Raw genomic sequence first — 21,891 nt, forward strand, 5'->3', positions numbered from 1 at the left:
CACGATGCATTTAAATTAAGCTGCTGTCTTTTCAGAGAAAATGCCCTAAAAGAACATTCTATTTTATGTCACCCCTGATGGTACTACCAGTCCCTGCAAACAGATATCTATGGTAGTATTTTGTATTTCTGCATCATGTCTAAGACACGAACATGGGAAAGGGAGCTCTATTCCTCAGGAGCTCTAGACAGAGGGAGAGTCCCTCAAACATGCTGCGCTCTGTGAGTCATTTGTCTCAGGATGAATCACTCTGGCACTGAAACCAAACCAGAACCAGTAACCTTGATAATAGGACTTAAGAACAGAAAGAGAAATATAATCCCCAGTGCAGAGGATAGACATTGTTTCCGATAACACTTTGTCACATCATTTTTAACATTTAATAATTTTAAGTGACATAGATATAATGAAACAAATAGGAGCAAGTACTGGATGACAAATGCTCTAGTTCTTCTATATTGAGGTTTACAGCAACACACAAAGATTTCTAAGAATATTGTACGTTAAAGACTGTTTTGCAACCATAATGTCCTGTTTTGTTATTCTATTATATATTTAGTGTTGACATTTTTGCTATACCACAGAGCCTTCTGGCAATTGTTTGAGACTTAAACATTATTTACTGATTTAAATTATCAACAACAGGAAGGGGGTAACCTACTGTTATGACTAAGATGTTTTTGTTCTTAAAACCACATAGCAGGAATAAGGAAATTCAGAGAATTAAAACAATTCCTTTCACTGAGATAAAGCACACGGGACATATATGATCCACATATTACTCACACATTAATTACATACCCTTTATTATTATCTGAGCTCCAAGCTGTCTGTTATTGGACTAGTGAGCAATTCATCACTTCTTTTGACATAAAAATCTTAATTTTCTGCATGTATTTTCTCAATTGCTATGAATGGGATTGCTATGGTATTATCAAATGTTATATAAAGCTAATGTCTCTTTAAATGGACAGAAAGAGACATGAGAAATGTTTGCCAGAAATCAACTGAACATTTACAATTGAATATTGTCAAGTTCTTGGAAGGCTCCAAGTGGATTTCAGACAGACAAACCCAGACATGGTGAGCTAAAACTCATTGACAATGGTATCCATGAGGGTGTGAATAGTTTTTTCTCGAAGTCACCAAATACCTAATATGTAAGCATGATTCGTCACTGTTAGCACAGCAGCCACCTTAACTTCTGATCTGCATGAGACGGGCTATGAAATACCATTTGAAAGAAAACAGAAAGAACTTGAACACAACATCAGAGAGAAGGTTCTCAACAGAAAGAGGGGCAAAAAGGCAAGATAGTTAAGGACTACTGTGCTTAAAGGCCTGAAATGGCTATCTGAAGTGCCTTTAAAACAAAATTATGGGAGCCTTCATTCCTTCCCACAACCTGTTCTGCTCAGACCAATTATGCGAGAAACTTCACACAAGGGGCAGCACAGTGGCTCAGTGGTTAGCACTGCTGCCTCACAACACCAGGGACCAGGGCTCTATTCCAGCCTCAGCCAACTGTCTGTCTAGTGTTTGCACATTCTCTGTGTCTGCATGGGTTTCCCCCAGGTGCTCTGGTTTCCTCACACAATCCAAAGATGTGCAGTTTAGGTGAATTGGCAATGCAAAGTTGCCTATAATGTTCTGGGATGTGTATGTAAGACGCATTATTCAGGGATATACGTAGAGTAATAGAGGAATGGGTCTGGGTGGGATGGTGTTCGGAGGGATAGTGTAGACTTGCTGAACCTGTTTTCACACTGGAGGGATTCTCTGATTCTATGATTATTTCAACTACTTAACTACATAAACCATCACTACTACTAAATTCTGAATTCAGTTTTCAACCCCTTCACCTTGAATTTTCAGCAATCAGCAGAGCTGCAATGATTACATACGATCTTACTGTCATCTTCATAATGCATCTTTTATCTATGTCTACTTATAACTCTGTAACTGTACTTTTTCCATGATATCACATTTAATGTTTTTGTAACTTCAGCCATGGTTGTGTAAAAATAACCTTTGATCTTGTTTAAAATTAAAGCTTTTCTTATTTTTAAAATTAAAACACACAAAAACGAACGGTGTTAATTGCGCTATATAAATTCACAATTCACTGACCACATTGTGGACAAGCCTGTTGTACTTGACTTAGCTAAATGAGTTATAGATTAGAATCATAGAATTTTACAATACAGAAGGAGGCCATTCACCATCTTGCCTGCACCAGCTCCCAAAAGAGCTACCAGCTAGCCCCACTGTCTAGCCCTATCTCCACCAAATATGTATCCAACTCTCTTTTGAAACCTCTAATGGAATCTGCCTCCATCACACTCCCAGGCAGCACATTCCAAATCCTGACAACTCTCAGAGGAAAGAAGTATCTCCTCATCCTGGGTGTCTTGCTAACAATCTTGATATTGTGATCCCTAGTTACTGATATACCAACTAGTGGAAACAGAATATCCTTCTTTACCCTGTCAAAATTGTTTATAACTTTGAGCACCTCAGTAAGGTCACCTCCTAATCTTCTATACTCCAAGGAGTATAAGCCCAATCTCTCTGATCTTTCCTTTATATAAAATCCTTCATTTCTGGTATCATTCTAGTAAATCGCCTTCGCACTCTCTCCATGGCTTTAACATTCTTCCTTAAATAAGGTGCCCAGAACTGAACACAATACTCCAGATGTGGCCTGACCAATAATTTATAGAGGTGCAGAATCACTTCCTTGTGTTTATACTCTATCCCTCCAATTACAAACCCAAGGATCCTAAAAGACTTCTTAATAACTGCTTCAACTTGCCTGTCCACCTCCAGAGAATCATGCAGATGAACCCAAAGTCCCTGTGCTCCTGTACTCCCCTCAATGTTGCACCATTGAACCTGTGTTGCTTCTCTGTATTTCTTCTACCAAAATGCATTATCTCACATTTCTCTGCACTAAAACTAATCTGCTAGGTGGCCAATTTCCATTTGGCCAATTTCCAGTTCTGGTCACCCAGTTATAGAAAGGATATTATCATGGCAGAGAGGGTCCAAAAGAGGTTTACCAGAAAAACTGAAAGATCTGTGGATGCTGTATATCAGAAACAAAAATAGAAGTTGCTGAAAAAGCTCAGCAGGTCTGGCAGCATCCGTAAAGCGAAATCAGAGTTAACATTTAGGGTGTGGTGACCCTTCCTCACCTGAGAAACTGTCACTGGACTCAAAATGTTAACACTGATTTCTCTTCACAGATGCTGCTGGACCAGTTGAGCTTCTTCAGCAACTTCTGTTTTTATTTGAGATTTACCAGGATGTTGCCGCAGATGGACGGTTTGAGTTATAAAGAAAGGCTGGATAGGCTGGGACATTTTTCACTGCAGCATACGAGGTTGAGGGGTGACCTGATATAAGTTTTAAAATAATGAGAGGTTTAGAGAGAATAGTTGTATTTTCCCTAGGATGGGGCATATTTATTAGGTGAGAGAAGAGAGATTTTAAAAAGATATGAGAGGCAAATCTTTTACACAGAGGGTGGTTCGAGTGTGGAATGAACTTCCTGAGGAAATGGTGGATGCAGATACAATTATAACTTTTAAAATAAATTTGGATAAGTATGTGAATAGGAAATGTTCGGAAGGATATGGGCCAGGAGCAGGCAGGTGGGACTAGATTAGTCCATGTTCAGCATGGACTGACTGGACCAACAAGTCTGTTTCCGTGCTGTATAACTCTATGACTCTATGTCCCTCTGAAGTACTCAGCATCATCCTCACAATTCACTATTCTCCCTAACTTGGTATCATCAGCAAATGTATAGATTCTGCTGTGAACAGCCATCTCCAAATTATTGAGATAAATCAAAAAAAGCAAAAGTCCCAACACTGATTCTGGGGGAACACTTCTTTCAACCTGTCTCCAATCTGAGAAATGCCCATCCATAGCGAATCCCTATTTATTATCTTTTAGCCAATTTCTAATCCATGCTGTCAAGGACACATCAATCCCAAATGTTTCTTATTTGCTATACAACCTGCCATTGTGGCACCTTCTGAAAGTCCAAATATACAACCTCCAAAGCTCTACTCTCAGCCACAGGAGAAAGTGACGACTGAAGATGCTGGAGATAAGAGTCAAAAAGTGTGACCCTGGAAGTGCACAGCAGCATAGGCAGCATCTGAGGAACAGGAGAGTCGTCATTTCAAGCATAAGCTCTTCATTCCTGATGAAGACCTTATGCTTGAAATGTCGACTCTCCTGCTCCTTGGATGCTGCCTGACTGGCTGTGTTTTTCCAGCACCACACGTTTTGACACTGCCTGATTCATCTCAACAAAGAATTCAATTAAATTTGTCAGACATGACTTGTCCTTGACAATTGTGGATGCTGGAAATCAGAAACAAAAACAAATTGCTGGATAAACTTGGCAAGTCTGGCAGCATCTGTGGAGAGAAAGCAGAGTTTTGAGTTCAGTGACCTTTCTTTAGAACTGATGACAGCTAGAAAAAGGTTGATATACAGTATATGCAGAAGATAGGGTGGGGGGAGGGGGGATAGGCCTTGATAGAGTCCAAAGAGATAGAAACACAGTTGGATAGACAAAGGACAGTACTGTAAATGTCACTCAGGGAGAATGAATAGTTGCTAATGGGGAAAATGAGTAGCTGACAATGGGCTGTCTGCAATGGCAGTCCATGTGATGATAAGGCCTTGTATTGGGGGGAGTTGAGGTAACAATATGGGAGAAGATGCTCAAGCCCTAACACTGTTGAACTCGATATCGAGTCCAGAAGGCTGCAGAGCTCCCAAGTGGAAAATGAAGTGCTGTTCGTCCAGCTTGTGCTGAGCTTCTTGAGACAGAGATTGTTGGCCAGGGAACAACCTGGTGTATTGAAGTGGCAGGCAACCAGAAGCTCAGGATCAAAGTCATGTCAACTGTCTAGTATTAACTTATTTTTCTCAAAATGTATATTTACCTTATCCAGTATTACAGCCTTCATCAGTTTTCTGACTATTCACGTCAATCTGACAGGTCTGTAGTTTCATGGGTTATCCTTTACCCCGTACTAAACAACAGTGACACATTTGCAATTCTCTAGTCCCCTGGGACTAATCCTATGTTTCAGAGAGGCCTGGATAGGTTCTGTCAACAGTTCTGTGATTTGCTCCTTAACCTTCTCAGCAATCTAGGATGTGACCCCTCCACTAGAAGTGCTGCCAGCGTTTTTAACACCCCTTCTTTATTTGTCACTATACTGCTCAGTTGCTCAACGCCCAGATTTTCAATTAGGCCAGTTCAGATTAAGCTCTACAAAAACGTATATTATTTAACAAGACATTGGTATCCATGATGTGCTACTGCACCTTACATGTTTAAAACATGTTGGAGTAAGCACGGAAAAGGTTGGAGTAAGCACGGAATAGAAATCTGTCTGTATACTGTATTCTATGGCTGGGACACGTACTAATTCAAATCTCATATGAAATTCTGTAGTCATTTACCAGGAAAGAGTACCTAAAGTAATTTCTTGTTGCATTCTTCACAGTTTTTATATTCTCCAATCGGGTAAATAACCACATCCACCCTTTACAACCTGGAAGGGTGGAGTTGGATGCAATGAACGGATGAAAATCCCACTGCTGGATCTCTATGCTGAGCACATGCCTGTTGGTTTCTTTTATTCACTTGTAGGACATCAGCATTACTGGCTAACCAGCATTTATTGCCTGACCCTTGTTGCCCTTGAGAAGGTGGGGGTGAGATGGCTTCTTGAACTGCTACAGCCCATGTGCTATAGATAGACCCACAATGCCATTAGGGAAGAAATTGACACCGTAACAGTGAAGAAACACCTCTAAATTTCCAAGTCAGGATGGTGACTAACTTAAAGGTAGTTCTTTACTCAGAGAGTAGTAAGGGTATGGAATGCTTTGCCTGCAATGGTAGTAGATTCGCCAACTTTAAGTACATTTAAGTCATCATTGGACAAGCATATGGACGTACATGGAATAGTGTAGGTTAGATGGGCTTCAGATTGGTACGACAGGTCGGCGCAACATCGAGGGCCGAAGGGCCTGTACTGCACTGTAATGTTCTATGTTAAAGAGGAACTTCAGCTGATGAAGTTCCCATGTATCTGCTAGCCTTGTGCTTCTAAATGAAAGTGGTTATGGATTTGGAAGGTGCTGTCTGAGGATTATTGAATTTCTGCAGTGCATCTTGTAGATAGCATGCAGGTGCCAATCAAGCAGGCTGCTTTGTCCTGGATGGTCTCAAGCATTTGAGCATTCTTGGAGCTGCACCCAGCCAGCTAATTGTGGATTGTCCCATCACACTCTTGACTTGTGCCTTGTAGATTATGGAAAGGTTTTCAGAAGTCAGGAGGTGAGTTACTTACTGCAGTATTCCTAGCTTCTGACCTACTCTTGTAGACACGATATTTAGATGGTAAGCCCAGTTGAGTTTCTGGTCAATGGTATCCGCCAGGATGCTGAATGTGGGCATTCAGCTATGGTGACACCACTGAATGCCATTGGGCAGAGTTTAGATTGTCTCTAATTGGGGATGGTCCTTGATTGGCATTGATATGGTGAGAATGTTAATTACCACTTGTCAGTAAAGCCTGGCTAATGTCCAAATTTTGTTGTATTTGAACATGGACAGTGCAGTATCTGAGAAGTTGCAAATGGTGCTGAATATTGTGCAAACATCAGCAAACATTCCAACTTCTGACCTTATGATGGAGGAGCGGTCAAATACTCAAATCCAATCCTTAAGTTAAGCAGCAGCAACACCATGCCTAAGGCACTAACCATTCTTACCAGATGGAAGTATCTTGTTTATTTATAGATCACATTCTATTCTCTATTCTGTCTTTATGACTTGTGGGATGGAAATGCAAATACTCAGATAAAGACTCAGGCTGAGATCAGAGGATGATTTCCTCTGCTTTGCATCTTATTTATGTTCCATAGAGGATGTGCATAGATTCTGTTGTGTTTGCACTTATGGTACCTTTCAATTATTATATCTAAAGCATGAGTTCTGATGCAAATTTAATTGAAAAAATACCAAAATAATGATATCAAGTTGTACATCATTTGCTGATATTTCTATGACTTACAGGCCATATGCTCAAAGCATCCACATTCTACTTCAAAATATTGTGCTCAAATGTTCAACAGATTAAAGAAACATAACAATTGTGGAAAGAGTTAGAGGGAGAATTTTATAGCTTCATCCGGAGCTTTTAGACCAGTGGTGGAGAAACAAAAATTCAGCTTCCCAAAGCGAGGTCAAAGTTTGACAAATAACATTCTCTAAACCTGCGAGGAGGGTTAGCTTTCCTGACCTGTCTTGTATTCATTACCATATCATGAATGCTCGTGAACATCTCAGCAAACTGGAACAGCATTCATAGGCACAATTTTGTTAGCTAAAAGCAGGAAACGTGTGTGTTCACAAATCCAACTATATAGACACAGGGTGTGTACCTGAGGGAATAGATTGCTTTCTCTAAGCTTCAATGAGTACAAACTTCCTTCGTTAGTTGTCTCCTTCATAAACAAACCATTTCTTTGAACAAATACTTATAGTGTTAGGATGAAACTTCTCCATGTTGATTTATCAGAGTCACAGAGTTATACAACACAGATCCTTTGGCCCAACTTGTCAGCCCCAACCAGATATCTTGGACTGATCTAGTTCCATTTGCCAGCATTTTAGAATAGAATAAGGTTTTATTGTCATGTATACACAGGAATGCAGTGAAAAATGTACAAAGTTGCCATTCTATGGTGCCATCTTAAAATAAAAATACAAAACCAGATTTTAAATAAAAAAAGAGAGGAAATAAAAGAAACAATGCCAAAAGAAGAAAAAATGCTCAAATCTTAACATCCTTATCCAAAAGAAAAGGAAAACATCCAGATTTTAAAATGTTATCTCCCTGGGCCTAGCCCTAGCCTGGAGTTTCAAATCAGCCTCCTCCTGGGGCATGTTTCACCGATTGCCTCTGCTGGTGTAACTGATAATTGGAGTTTGGCCCATATCACTCTGAACCCTTCCTAAATGTGTACCAATCCAGTTGCCTTTTAAATGTTTTAATTGTACCAGCCTCCACCACCTCCACTGGCAGCTCATTCCATATGTGCACCACTCTGTGAAAAAAAGTTGCCCCCCCCACCGGTCCCTTTTAAATCTTTCCCCTCCCACATTAAACCTATGCCCTCTAGCTTTGGATTCCCTTATGCTGGAAAAAAAACCTTGACTACTCACCCTATCCATGCCCCTCATGATTTTATAAACTCTATTTTCTCAGCCTCCGACGCTCCATGGAAAATAGCCCCAGCCTATTCAGCCTCAAATAGCTCAAACCCTCCAGTCTTGGCAACATCCTTGTAAATCTTTTCTGAACCCTTTCAAGTTCCACATCATCCTTTCTTTAGCAGAGAGATTAGAAGTGAACGGAGTATGGAGTTTGCACATTCTCCCCGTGTCTGCGTGAGTTTCCTCTGGGTGCTCCAGTTTCCTCCCACAGTCCAAAAATGTGCAGGTTAAGTGAATTGGCCATGCTAAATTGCCCGTAGTGTTAGGTGAAGGGGTAAATGTAGGGGAATGGGTCTGGGTGAGTTGCGCTTCGGTGGGTCGGTGTGGACTTGTTGGGCCGAAGGGCCTGTTTCCACACGTAAGTAATCTAATCTATTCTAAAAGTGGCCTCACCAATGAACTGTACAACTACAGCATGACATCTCAGCTGCACTGACCCAATGAAGGCAAGCATGCTAAATGTCTTCTTCACACCCTGTCTACCTCTTTTCAAGGAACTACATACTTTCACTCCTAGGTCTGTTTGTTCGTCAAAACTTCCCAAGGCCTTGCCTGCCCTACCAAAATGCAAGATATCACATCTATTTGAATTAAATTCTATCTGCCATGCCTCAGCCCATTGGCCCATCTGATATGCTCATGAAAACTCTCAGTCATTGTCTGCCTGCCTTGATGTAGCCTCATAATGCTTACAATGTTACTGGGCTCACAAGCTTTCCCAGGACAGGCAGCTACATTCTGTGCATCTAAGAAACTGGACCTGAAACATTAACTCTGCTTTTTCTCCACAGGTGCTGCCACATTTGCTGAATTTTTCCAGCAATTTTTGTTTTTGTTGCAGGCAGCCACATTGGCTGATCCAGCAAAACCAGAATGGGCAGGGAAGTGGGCCTCAACTTGAAATAGGAAGCAATTTCCTCAAAATCCTTCCAATGCTCAAATCATGTTGTGTTGCCGAACTTTTCTTTACAACTGCCCACCTTTCCGCCTGGCCTTTTCACTAATCCCCCTTATTAGTAGATTCCCCTTTGACATTGCAACAATCTTAGGGACAACAGGGCAAGAAATGGTGAGAGATACATATTAAGGTCAGGGACCACAATGAGGTAATTAGGTGTGCTGTGGAGAGAAAGTGAACATTAGAACTTAATAAGTTTGGGGTGGAGGAGAGACATTAGATGTGGAATTTTACTAGGAATGAGATCAGGGAAAAGAGCAGGAACATCAAGGAAGAAAGCTAAAACACTGATAGTCACAGGAGGATTAAAGAAGAACAGAAGGGAGGGAGGCAAATGGAATTGTTATGGGAGTGTTTCCAGCACCACACTCTCGACTTGTTATGGGAGAGGCCAATGTATTCTGAGGGATAGGGTAGAGGGCGAAAAGCTTGAAAGAGAAGTTAAACCCAGACATGTTTCCTTACTGCATTTCCCAAAATAATGATTCACCATGTCTGTGCAGTGGAGAGTGCAGCGTGCAGGCGCCACAGAAATGTTTGCATGTATTTGTGTACAGTGAAACCACACCCAACTGAAACAATGTAAACATGAGGTGAAAAAATGGACTGCTCACACAGTAGGTTAAGTTAGTTGCACAGAAGGGAAAAGCTCATTGCATAGTCGAAGTGAATTGGTTCTTAAAGCTGCAATCACCTTCTAATTATGTCTTGCCATACATTTGCCTCTTACATAGAAAGCACAAAAAGAGAAAAGAGACATACATTTTGTACTTATGGCATTAGGAAGGGGAACCCTTCCTAGGTCATAGGGCATGAAAGTTGTAGATTGTTATGTTCAGGTAAGTTTAGGGGCAGGCTGTCATCCAATACATGAGATTCCTGAAAAGAACCAAAGGATAGATTGATAGCCAACAAAAGAAAACCCATCTGCTCCTAGAATGTGGGTGAAAATGAGGACTGCAGATGCTGGAGATTAGAGTCAAGAGTGTAGTGCTGGAAAAGCACAGCAAGTCAGGCAGCATTGACTCTCCTGCTCCTTGGACGCTACCTGACCTGCTGTGCTTTTCCAGCAACACACTCTCTGCTCCTAGAATATCACTCCTCTTGTATTGTATAGACATTCCAAGAGACATTTCCAACACAAAGGACTAGTAAATAAGATGTCTATGATAGCTACTTTTGAACAAAGGAGACCATCAAGATCCATTATTGCTTGATTTGGTGTTAACAACATCTGAATGATCTGCTGTAAGACATAATGTTATCTGATATGGGATGCTCATTATCTGAGTGTCTAAATCCAAAACCTGAGTCACCCGATTGAAGTTGCTGGTTTGTTTGAATCACCTTTAAATATTCAGATTATTTTACTTGTTTCCTCAGTCTGTTTGATGCAGATCCAGGCATTTTGTAAAATCCCTACTCTTAATCGCAATATCTCTCAAAAGTTGGATTGATGGAAAGAATCTTTAATTTTACACGTCAATTCAATTAATTCCCAGTTTACACCTCCTGCACCTTCAATAGCAATTCAACTGCATCTGTGACCATGTAAAACAGATTTCTGTAAACTGCCAACCGAAAGAATCTCCACAGGATATTGACATACTGGGCCCTCTAATTCATATAAACTAGTTCGGATAACTTTCACTTTAAAGTCGAGAGTGTGGTGCTGGAAAAGCACAGCAGGTCAGGCAACATCTGAGGAGCAGGAGAGAGAGAGTGTGTGTATGTGTTTTTCCAATAAAAAATGCAAGACTTGGAATTACAAATGTAAATGTGACAGAGGGCCTGATCTACATTATGGGGAAGTTGCTTGTAAGTTCGCAGACACTGTTTTTCGAGAATTTAGAACACTGTAATGAGACTAGAAAAACAGAAGTTAACCAAAAGGTTTATGTTAACCTAGCCTCAGTATCCCTCCTAAAAGGGATGAGAGAGTCCATAAATAAAGAAGAAAGAAAGTCATGATGGATATAAAGAAGTTAAATTTGTCTTTACTGAATAAACCGGGATTAGGGTGGAACTCAAAGGGTCAAGAAAGAGTTTATTTAGTCATAAAGGGTCAGAACGAAGACATTTCAGAGAAACCAATATTTTTAGCCAAGTTCTGAAGTGTGGCAGAAGGCTGGAAAAATGTCAAATACTCTGCAGGGAGGACAAAAATACTCATCAGGGGTGAGATGGCTCTGGAAAAGCCACCTGGATTTAAAAAGGCTAAAAGCAAGCCAATAAAATCAAATAGAGTTCAAAAGAGACTGGCAGAGTTTAAAATAGATGAAGAGAGTGAGCCAGAAATCAAACTGGCAAGCACCTATTTTGTCAAACAGAATGGAGAACAGGGATGTTCCCATGCAGCTGCCTCACCCAACCAAAGAGCCACAGCCAGAGCAGCAGAACTTAGCCATATGCCCAGTAACTAAATTGGGAAAATCATTATCCCATAAGCAAAACCAGGTTTGCATCTGCCTAAAGGGCAGTGTAAAAGCTGTTGTTAACTCTCAGCCATCCAAAACTGCTCTGCGGCACTATGTTCAGGTGTCAATGGGAAGCAAAAAGGCTGGGTTGAGAGTAGCCAAAGTCAAAAGAGATTCAGCTAAAGTGTAGCTAGCGAAATTCTTCTCCCTCGGGGTAAATATGGACACAGAAAGCCTGTCGACCTCAAATCTTCCTTCATAATCAATGGGCCACTAAAGAGTGTTCCAACTAGCCCCACAGGGGCTAAGAAAACTATAATAACCTAATTTAAAAGCCAGGAAGCCCATATGTTTGCTGGATGAACAAGTGTTCTGGCCATAGCTGAAACGTTCTTTTCAATTTTTGCAAGAGGGTACAGGGAAAGTGCACAAACCATTAGCCAATTGGTGAGCGAACTGCCTCCCCCTGGTTCTAGAAGGAAAGAGCTGTAAATGTGTTGCTGGAAAAGGGCTTATGCCCGAAACGTCGATTCTCCTGTTCCCTGGATGCTGCCTGACTTCCTGCGCTTTTCCAGCAACACATTTCCAGCTCTGATCTCCAGCATCTGCAGACCTCACTTTCTCCTCTAGAAGGAAAGAAGTCAGCAAACCTAGTGGATGAGCTTGGGATCTGGCCAACCTAAACCTTCTTTTCAGTTGTACCAGAACATCTCCAAACAGACCCACAGGTAGGAAGGAAACAGAATTGCCAAGATTGAAACGATAAGCAGCCTGCACCACTGCTGGGGAAGCAGCATCTGGCCACCCAATTTGGACTCAAATCTGAAGAACTTCCCTCATAGGTCAGAGAAATTCCAAAGTATCCCCAGAGCTGGTGAGCTGAGGGTTCCCAGGGCACAGCAGCCGAAATGGCACTTCTTCAGTGAGTACAAGAGTCCTCGGAGACACGGGGTAGAACAGGATAAAGAAGGACCCAAACCAATTTAAGAAGGAGAACAGCTCTCACCCCTTCTGGATGCACAGGAGGCCTCAAGGCCAACACCATCTCTCTGACCTTACAGGTAGCAGAGCAGAAGGAGCTTTTATAACCCTTTTTGTGCAGACGGAAACTGACATTTCATTTGTTACCTGTATGCTTGTCTGTCAAGAGTGACTGAGCATGAATATGCATCTCTTTGTTTTCTCATTTTCTTGAACATGAATTTAAAAAGGTGAAACTGAATTCATTGTTCTCCTTGATGGCTGTGAGGCAGGGGCACTTTTTTTAAATTTTGGAATTACATTGTCTTGTTGAAATATTTTAAAAATATATTGCTGGCAGGTGGGATTAGATTGGGTTGGGATATCTAGTCGGAGGAGAAAGTGAGGTCTGCAGATGCTGGAGATCAGAGCTGAAAATGTGTTGCTGGAAAAGTGCAGCAGGTCAGGCAGCATCCAGGGAACAGGAGAATCCACGTTTCGGGCATAAGCCCTTCTTCAGGAATGAGGAAAGTGTGTCCAGCAGGCTAAGATAAAAGGTAGGGAGGAGGGACTTGGGGGAGGGGCGTCGGAAGTGTGATAGGTGGAAAGAGGTCAAGGTGAGGGTGATAGGTCAGACTGGGGTGGGGGCGGAGAGGTCAGGAAGAAGATTTCAGGTTAGGAGGGCGGTGCTGAGTTCGATGGATTTGACTGAGACAAGGTGGGGGGAGGGGAAATGATGAAACTGGTGAAATCCGAGTTCATCCCTTGTGGTTGGAGGGTTCCTAGGCGGAAGATGAGGCGCTCTTCCTCCAACCGTCGTGTTGTTGTGGTCTGGCGATGGAGGAGTCCAAAGACCTGCATATCCTTGGTGTCCTCCACCGCATCTCTTCCACTTCCCGCTTCTCCGCCCTTGAGCCCCGCCCCTCCAATCGCCACCAGGACAGAATCCCACTGGTCCTCACCTACCACCCCACCAATCTCCATGTACAGCGCATCATCCGCCGTCATTTCCGCTACCTCCAAACGGACCCCACCACCAAGGATATATTTCCCTCCCCTCCCCTATCAGCATTCCGTAAAGACCACTCCCTCCGTGACTCCCTCGTCAGATCCACACCCCCCACCAACCCAACCTCCACTCCTGGCACCTTCCCCTGCAACCGCAGGAGGTGCAAGACTTGCGCCCACACCTCCCCCCTCACCTCCCTCCAAGGCCCCAAAGGAAACTTCCATATCCGCCACAGATTCACCTGCACCTCCACACATATCATCTATTGCATCCTCTGCACTCGATGTGGCCTCCTCTATATTGGGGAGACAGGCCACCTACTTGCAGAGCGTTTCAGAGAACACCTCTGGGACACCCGGACCAACCAACCCAACCACTCTGTGGCTCAACACTTCAACTCCCCCTCCCACTGCACCAAGGATATGCAGGTCTTTGGACTCCTCCATCGCCAGACCACAACAACATGATGGTTGGAGGAAGAGCGCCTCATCTTCCGCCTAGGAACCCTCCAACCACAAGGGATGAACTCGGATTTCACCAGTTTCCTCATTTCCCCTCCCCCCACCTTGTCTCAGTCAAATCCATCGAACTCAGCACCGCCTTCCTAACCTGCAATCTTCTTCCTGACCTCTCCGCCCCACCCCAGTCTGACCTATCACCCTCACCTTGACCTCATTCCACCTATCGCATTTCCGACGCCCCTCCCCCAAGTCCCTCCTCCCTACCTTTTATCTTAGCCTGCTGGACAAACTTTCCTCATTCCTGAAGAAGAGCTTATGCCCGAAACGTCGATTCTCCTGTTCCCTGGATGCTGCTTGACCTGCTGCGCTTTTCCAGCAACACATTTTCAGCTGGGATATCTAGTCGGCATGGACCAGTTAGACTGAAGGGTCTGTTTCCATGCTGTACATCTCTACGACTCTATGACTTTAAATATAAAATGGATGCTATGAACACAGAATGAGCAAATTAGCTTCTGCTAGAAATTTCCAGCCATTACCAGGAATCAAACTTATCATATCCTGGAATATCATAGTCCTTGCATTGTATAGGTAGTTCTGTCACTTCAACAAAAACAAATGAACTGCAGTCAAGAATGGCTAGGCCAACTTATTCTGAACACAGGAGACATCAAAAATTGGTGTTACTGGTGTTAACTACAGATCAGTTGTCTGCTTTCTGATCAATCTGATGAGGGGATATCAAATCAATTCATTAGTTGAGTATTTGAACCCAAAATTGCTGTTACTAGACTGAAGGTACTATTCTGCATGAATTACTTTTAATTGTATGGTTTTGACTTCTTTCCGTAGTCTGTTTGTTATACTAGAACAGTAAACGGATGCAACTTACCCAAGAACTGCCTCTAAACTCAATCTCTCTCCAAAGTCAGATTTCTGATAAGAATGATATATTTTGTGTGTGAAGTGAACCAATTCTGAGTCTACAGATCCTGCACCTTCACCAGCCATTGAACTGCATCTGTGCTCCTGGGAAAGGGATCTATATGCACAGACAAGTGAAGTAACCTCTATTTGATATTATTGAACTCTCTAATTCATATGAATTAATTCTGATACCTTTGACTTTAAGTAATATATAATTTGTTCCTTCTCTTTTCATTCTTTCTGCGATACATATCCAAGTAGTGAGTATAGTGGATTCTTTCTTGATTTTGTTTTTTGGAGATAAGTCTCTTGATTAAACTTAAAATATAAGCCATAGCTATTAATTTAACCTGGGGCAGTGTTTGTAGAGAAATAAGACGGTGTTATTTTCTGGGTCTGTAGATTGTGAAGGAGCAAAAATGGCCTTTGCAGTGATATGTACTTCTTGTCAGATGTGGGAGTTTAAAGAGAGTTTAAGGGTTACTGCGGATTATATCTGCCATAAATGCTGTTGGATGCGAATCTTATCAGATCGAGTGGATCGATTGGAGAGACAAATAGAAGCGATGAGGAATTTGCAACAGTATGTGATGGATGGCAGTTATAGGAAGGGTGGAAAGTCGCAGATACAGTCACATAGATGGGTTAGCTCTAGGAAGGGTAAGAGAGGTAGGCAGCTACTGCCGGAGTCTTTTATGGATATTACAGATTACAGATTACTTACAGTGTGGAAACAGGCCCTTCGGCCCAACAAGTCCAAACCGACCCGCCGAAGCGCAATCCACCCAGACCCATTCCCCTACATGTACCCCTTCACCTAACCTACGGGCAATTTAGCATGGCCAATTCACCTAACCTACACATTTTTGGACTGTGGGAGGAAACCGAAGCACCCGGAGGAAACCCATGCAGACACGGGGAGAATGTGCATTTCCTCATTCCCCATGGATATACCCATTTCAAACAGGTATGCTGTTTTGGAAAATGTAGGGGGTAATGGATTCTCAGGGGAATGTAGCACGAACAGCCAAGTTTCTGGTATTGAGACTGGCTCTAATGCAACAGGATCTGAACCAGATGTGCCAATGGGCTGAGAAGTGGCAGATGGAGTATAATTCAGATAAATGCCAGGTGCTGCATTTTGGGAAAGCAAATCTTAGCAGGACTTATACACTTAATGGTAAGGTCCTAGGGAGTGTTGCTGAACAAAGAGACCTTGGTTTGCAGGTTCATAGCTCCTTGAAAGAGGAGTCGCAGGTAGATAGGATAGTGAAGAAGGCATTTGGTATGCTTTCATTTATTAGTCAGAGTATTGAGTACAGGAGTTGGGAGGTCTTTTTGCAGCTGTACAGGACATTGGTTAGGACACTGTTGGAATATTGTGTGCATCGGAAAGATGTTGTGAAACATGAAAGGGTTCAGAAAAAATTTACAAGGATGTTGCCAGGGTTGGAGGATCTGAGCTACAGGGAGAGGCTGAACAGGCTGGGGCTGTTTTCCCTGGAGCGTCGGAGGCTGAGGAGTGACCTTATAGAGGTTTACAAAATTATGAGGGGCATGGATAGGATAAATAGACAAAGTATTTTCCCTGGGGTGGGGGAGTCCAGAACTAAAGGGCATAGGTTTAGGTTGAGAGGGGAAAGATTTTAAAGAGATCTAAAGGGCAACTGTTTCACGCAGAGGATGGTACGTGTATGGAATGTGTATGGTACGTGTAAATCAGAAACATGCCAGAGGTTGTGGTGGAGGCTAGTACAATTGCAACATTTAAGAGGCATTTGGATGGGTATATGAATAGGAAGGGTTTGGAGGAATATGGGCCGGGTGCTGGCAGGGGGACTAGATTGAGTTGGGATATCTGGTCGGCATGGACGGGTTGGACTGAAGGGTCTGTTTCCATTCTGTACATCTCTATGACTCTATATGTATGTGAATGTGTATTATAAATCATCCCACAGGATTTGAATGCATTAATAAGATCACTTTGTTGTAATCCTGAAGAATTAGTTGTGAACTGTTTTAAATTGGATTTCACAAACAGGGTTTGGGAAGCATTCCTTTGCAAATTTTAAAAAGGGAGAAGAGAATTTAAAAACCATCTCTGTTCAAGATTGAACAGAACAGTAAACATAATTCAATTAATCTCTCTCTCTTATGTACAACAAATTAAGTTTTAAATGTGAAACTATCAGTGCATCAAACCAAGTGCAACAATTTAAAATAGCAAAAATAATAGCTGCTCTATCAGAAATCACACAACATGTACATTTAGAAACATTACTGACCACCAGCAAGTAGTGCCGGAAGACTGGAGGTTGGCTGATGTGGTGTCACTAAGTAAGAAAGGTGATAAGGAAAAGCCAGGGAACTATAGGTCAGTGGGCCTGACATTGGCAGTGGGCAAGAAGTAGCAGGAATCCTGAGGGACAGGAGTTATATGTATTTGGAAAGGCAAGGACCAATTAGGGATAGTCGACATGGCTTTGTGAGTGGGAAATCATGTCTCACTAACTTGACTGAGTTTTTTTGAAGAGGTAACAGAAAGGATTGATGAGGGCAGAGTGGTGGATGTGATCTATATGGACTTTGGTAAGGCATTCAACAACTTGCCTCATGGTAGACTGGTTACCGAGGTTATATCACATGGAATAAAGGGGGAACTAACCATTTGGATACAGAACTGACTCAAAGGTAGAAGACAGAGGGTGGTGATGGAGACCTGTGACCAGTGATGTGCCACAAGGTTTGATGCTGGGTCCACTACTTTTTGTCATTTATATAAATAGTTTGGGTGTGAATATCAGAGATATAGTTCATAAGTTTGCAGATGACACCAAAATTGGAGGTGTAGTGGACAGCGTACAACAGGATCGCGATCAAATGGGCCAATGTGCCGAGGAGTGGCAAATGGAGTTTAATTTAGATAAATGTGAGGTGCTGCATTTTTGAAACACCCCAAATCAGAGCAGGACTTATACACTTAATGGTAAGGTCCTGGGGAATGTTGCCAAACAAAGAGACCTTGGAGTGCAGGTTCATAGTTCCTTGAAACTGGAGCCACAGGTAGATAGGATAGTGAAGAAGGCCTTTGGTATACTTTCCTTTACTGGTCGAAGCATTGAGAATAGGAGTTAGAACGTCATGTTGCAGTTGTACAGGACATTGGTTAGGCCAATTTTGGAATATTGTGTGCAATTCTGGTCTCCCTCCTATTGGAAGGATGTTGTGAAACTTGAAAGGATTCTGAGAAGATTTACAAGAATGTTGCCAAGGTTGGAGGGTTTAAGCTATAGGGAGAGGCTGAATAGGCTGGGGTTGTTTACCCTGGAACGTTGGAGGCTAAGAGGTGACGTTATAGATGTTTATAAAATCATGAGGGACATGGATAGAATAAATAGACAAGGCCTTTTCCCTAGGGTGGGGGAGTCCAGAAAAAGAGGGCATTGGTTTAGGATGAGAGGGGAAAAATTTAAAAGGGACCTAAGGGGCAACTTTTTCACGCAGAGGGCGATGTTTGTATGGAATAAGCTGCTAGTGGAAGTGGTGGAGGCCAGTACAATTATAACATTTAAACACAACTGGATGGGTGTATGAATAGGAAGGGTTCAGAAGGATATGCGCCAAATGCTGGCAAATGAGGCTAGATTAGTTTAGGATATCTGGTCGGCATGGATGAGTTAGACCAAAGTATCTGTTTCCGTGCAGTGCATCTCAATGACTCTGTAACTCTAAGTGATTTTTGTTAATGTGCTGTTTCATATTGGCCTTGAGAAGTGATTTTGCTAAATGATAAGAAGTGTTCAGGACAACACCATGTAGCCACTTACCCAAAGCGATAATGTCACATACATTTAATTCTAAGGAGGCTCCACAGATATCAACCCAATCTGGAAAAGGTCACTATGCCTCTGGCCTTTTCAATAAAACAGATTATGTAAAAACTAATTTTTGATTAGCTTTTACCTACATATGCTTATACTTGAACACTAAGTTTCGTTGCTGATTATTCTCTACCAGTCACATAGTCAACAATAAAAAATGTTTTTAATCATACTCAGCTCCTCTCTAAGCATAACTGAATTAGATAGAGTCAGATACTAAATAAAAATGAAATAACTGCCAATGCTGTAAATCAGAAACAAAAATAGAGATTGCTGGAAAAGCTCAGCAAGTCTGGCAGAATCTGTGAAGAGAAATCAGAGTTAATGTTTTGGGTTGAGTGACCCTTCCTCAGTGAGAGCCTGTAGAAAAGAAAATATAACTAATTCAGAAATACACTGCTAATACCCTTTAGAACTGAAACAAAAACAGAAAATGCTAGAGAAAATCAGCAGGTCTGGCAGCATCTGTGGAGAGAAAGCAGAGTTAATTCTGAATATTAACTGATTTCACAATTGCAGCATTCACTGCTCTTTGTTTTATTTTACCCTTTAGAACGAAGCAGTTTAGGACTGAAAAGGCATGTAACTTGTTATGTGCCATGTGAACAGCCCTCAGACAATATGAAACCCTTACACTGTGGTTGTCTTCTGAAATGGCTTCTCAAATCATTCAATTGTCTCAAAGGCACTTAGGAGTGGACACACCCAGTTGGTGAATAGTAGATATTCAATACACACACTGCATTACCGCAGTAGATAAATCTTTCTGATTTAAGCATTAGGCTAGAACTATTGTTGCAACGGTTTCTGTAGTTGTGTTCTCATGAAAAATATATAGCTCAGTGCTATACATCCTTCCAGACCATTTATCTTTTCATTCCATTTCCAGGAACAGGCCATACATGAGTCACTTCTTTCAATTGTTAAATCCAATTTTTATAGCTTTGTAGCAGGCACAGAAACCACACTGTGGGCTCCCAGAATCATTACTAAAAGAATAGTATAAAAACAATTTGACTCATATACAGAGTGACAACTACTACTCTATGTAATCTTTAAACATTTCAACATTACTCCTCTTCATGCAGATAAGATGACATATAGTAAAAGGGAATGATTCCATGAGAAGAGACCGTGGCAATTTTAAAGACTGAATTCCTTTCAGAGAATACACTCTAAAAATCCTGATCATGAGAGAAAAGAATGCCATGAAGGATTTGACCAAAGAGATTCTTTTCCCCCAAAATAAGGGCCAGTACCACTTCTTCCTACTTTTTTTCTTTTTGTCACATTTAAGCTTTTTCCACCACAACAGTCTGAACATCAGAATTATTACAGTGGTATCATTATAGTCTGCTAACAATGAGCATCATTGCTTCTGTGTGGAGGGGTTTCCAACTTGGGTCATGAACCAAGGCTACAAAGAGAAGCCTTGGTCTGTCAACAGCCATCTGGTTATTCTCTCAAAACTTTCACAATAATGTAGGCACCATGAATGACTATAGAATTGAAGTATTGTGGCTACTCCCTAGATAACAGGTTGATATGCACAAAAATATTTTCTGTGGTCTTAAATGGTCTGTGCATTTAAAAGACTGGATTCCTGTCTTGAGTTTAATATATAGAACAGTTACAGTCACATGGACTCCATCACAACACCCTGAATTAAGATTTGGGAAGCTTGCCAAATTATGAATGCTCTGTAACCTCTCCAGTTTCCTTTCCACTGGGAAAGTTATGAAGGTATTTCCAGCAAACATGGCATCACTCACTTATTTTATAAAGGAACAAACAGCAGAATGGATTTTCTGACAGATGTTACTTGTAGTGGCTTGGAAGAATTTTATGACATGAAAATATATTGCTATGGTGACCTTCACAGTTTTGGAAAAAGCTGTCCACGGCTAAATTGTCAGGTTGTTGCAGATGTCATTGATTCTGCACTGCATGAGTCATTAGTGCAGTTCTTTTTTTTGGAATACAAGATGGCAATGCCATGCTTTGTAAACGTAGATTGCCGGGTACTAGTGCAATGATCATTCATCCTGAGGTATTTTGGACTTGAACATGTTTTGGTGTACATTTGACTAAGGTATGAGCACAAAATAGACAATTATGGATCATACGTCAATTCTCTAATTTACCTTTTGTTGACCATAACATGTTTTGACTAAATGTGTCAAATATGAAAGAAACAGTAAACTATAGTTGAATCACTGGCAAAAAATATATAAGAGTTTTAAGATAATTGAAAAGGAACAGGTTGGAGATAGTGCAGGATCATGAAAAACTTTAGAATTATTGGAAAAACTGCCAAAAGATAACCTATCCAACATAGATAACATGTGAAGCAGGTTAAGAAGAAATTGAACTACATTATTACAGCTTGATAGAAGGTCATACAATGATAATTGGTTAAAAGTGCAATAGATACGGGCTTTCAGCATGGCCAAGACAATGAAAAATAGTTCAGTGAACAAGACATTCCAGTAGTTTCAACAAGTTGCCATAGTCTTACCAGGCCACAGGATTGCTCTCTCAATAGACAGAGATGACTGGTGGTGAGTAAACCTGATGGCCACCATGCCTCAGGCAAGGGGAGAGAAGTTGAGAAGGAGTGTCCTTCATGATAACCTCAGCTGTTGTGGGGATTGAACCCATACCATTGGCACCATATGGCTTCGCAAACTAAGCGAATCCCTCCCCCAGTGATACAGAACAGACAGAAATACACTCATCCATGAAATGCGCATTCAACACAAGATTGGGAGAATTACACCTGCCATTCAGAAACAGCCCACAATCCCACCCATCAAAACATCAGAGAGATTACAGTGACTCTTAGCCTTTTAGCTTTGCTCCCATTTCAAATATTATACTCCACAGAATAGTCTATGACAACAAGATCACTAATGAATAGGTGTTTACAATGACAATCAAAAAGTTTCAATGTGA

The 21,891-nt window shown here is 41.6% G+C and overlaps 1 protein-coding gene across 10 annotated transcripts in view; it reads right to left on the reverse strand.

Annotated features, from left to right (window-relative positions):
• The window catches only part of fggy (FGGY carbohydrate kinase domain containing), a 369,292-nt gene that overhangs the window by 153,570 nt on the left and 193,831 nt on the right, over positions 1 to 21,891 (reverse strand). The gene's annotated exons all lie outside the window — the stretch shown is intronic.

This window comes from Chiloscyllium plagiosum, unplaced genomic scaffold (genome assembly GCF_037043375.1).
Source record: "Chiloscyllium plagiosum isolate Xiang-an unplaced genomic scaffold, Cpla_swu_hap1 HiC_scaffold_9, whole genome shotgun sequence".
Classification (NCBI taxonomy): domain Eukaryota; kingdom Metazoa; phylum Chordata; class Chondrichthyes; order Orectolobiformes; family Hemiscylliidae; genus Chiloscyllium; species Chiloscyllium plagiosum.